Raw genomic sequence first — 2,014 nt, 5'->3', positions numbered from 1 at the left:
AAGGAGCCTGCACTTCAAGGGACCCCATCAAAGAGCTGAAGCCTTCAAAGACAATTCCCTTCAAATTGCCCAGCAAACAAGCGAAATTCTCAGTACTGCGAGCGTTTTAAATCTATCACTCTCCAAATAGAGGATAATATAAAAACAATCCAATAGTACACGGTAATTGTTGTTCCAGAGAAAACCGCCACTGTACATGCCCCTTGTACTAACTGTTCTCAGAAGCGGTTTTGTATCGTCCACTTCAGTATAAACCCGCTACCTGGGAAAGCACAAGGCGCTGCCAAAGCTGGCTGCGTTCTTTTTCAGGCACTCTGAGACCTTTCTGACATTTAAAAATAAAATAATTAACTGAAGTACATGGTGACAACCAGTTGTTGCACTAAAAAAGTTAACTAGTACCTTCGGGCAGTACAGACCAGAACATGGAGGTTGATAAACACAAACAGGAACACACGTGGTGGGGGCGGGGGGCGGAAAAAGAAGGCTCCAGACAGCCTACCACAGCATCAACTTTTGGGCACTTCAGACGTCGATGGGTTATGGAAAGCCGCTGCTGGTAGCACAGGAGGTACGCAGTGATTTCCACGGGAAGGCAGGTGACATGGCTTTAAACTGTACAGCTTAAACTTGATGCGATTGAAAAACAGGATGTTAGTTCATGAAGTGATGAGCAGAATGGAAAACACAGAAGAAATCCAAGTATTTGCTCCTTCTAATAACCTACACAGGATGGTACCACGTGAAGTGATCAGATGAGAGATTTAAATTAAGCAAGGGGAAGTATTTTTTAGAATAACATATAATTAAACAGAACTCCTGGCTACAAAAATAAAAATATATTGAAAACAGGACCAAATGAATGGCAGAACCGTCCATACCGCTTTTCTTCAGCTCTGCTTTAGCATTACAATAAACACACAGGCTACCAAAACGTAATGAGAAAGCTGGAGCCTGATGGATTATTGGAGGCAAATGTGACCAATCTCTCTGAATAGATCCGTCAGGGAGCTCTGTTTGCTGTGAAATTGAGGCTGGCACAGCTGGTGCCTGCATGTACTCAACATTTTTTAATTACATAAAACAATGCTTTGGGAAAAAAAAACCCCACAACAAACTCAAACACAAACCTAAATTAAGAGCCCAGACATTTAGAGGTGAAGTCATGTGGAGCTTCCACAGGGCATTTCCATCTGGTGCTGTTTAGGCGACTGTCAGTTGTCTCATGCCTCTGCTGCTGCTGTTAGCCCATGGGCCAGAGCGCACCAAGCGTCCTCGCGAGATGGCTCCTCCTAACAACCTACACGGGGTGGCACCACGTGAAATTATGAGATTTGCCCTCACGTATGCACGCGTGGGCAAAACAAATCGCTGTGCAGGCAACCGGAGGTATGAACTAAGTGGGGGAAAAATAGAATATTTGAGAGCATAAGCTCTCCTCACCCTTCCACTCCTACCATTATACTCTGTTTCTGAGGCTGCTTGTATTCACCAGATGCTGGCCATGAGTGCAGCATCACCTGCCACCGTACCCGCTCCGTTCCAACCAGAGGGAGAGATGTCAGTGCAATACAGAGCAGCAAAGTCAAGCCTTCCTGGGGTTGGAGACTCGCCAAACCCAGGTACAAAGCACCACCTCCTGCTCACGTGCAGCAACACTGGGTCTAACACACGATCTAGCTCTAGGAGCAGCTTTGTGCAACCAAGTAATGTCCTGCAGCTTTCACCGTAATGAGTGTCCTTACTCCAGGTCTGAGCTGAGGTCCCCCTGCTCCCCAAGACAGAAGAAAAGCGTACACAGATGTCCCGCTGCCACGCTTAAGCTACAGGAGAATGATGGTATAGAGCAGTAGTTCCCCTCTTTTCCCCACGGGGTGAAATAGCAGGTAAAAATCCAGCTGCAAACAGCTGAAACCGTTCTTTGAGCATTTCTGCTGACGTGTGATAATTTATAATGATTTTGTACAGCTGGGGGCTGTCTGCAACACAACTAAAATGAATCATCACCCTGAAC

The sequence above is a fragment of the Buceros rhinoceros genome, unplaced genomic scaffold, assembly GCF_000710305.1.
Source record: "Buceros rhinoceros silvestris isolate BGI_N320 unplaced genomic scaffold, ASM71030v1 scaffold25687, whole genome shotgun sequence".
Lineage (NCBI taxonomy): Eukaryota > Metazoa > Chordata > Aves > Bucerotiformes > Bucerotidae > Buceros > Buceros rhinoceros.
This window is presented reverse-complemented; position numbering follows the sequence as displayed.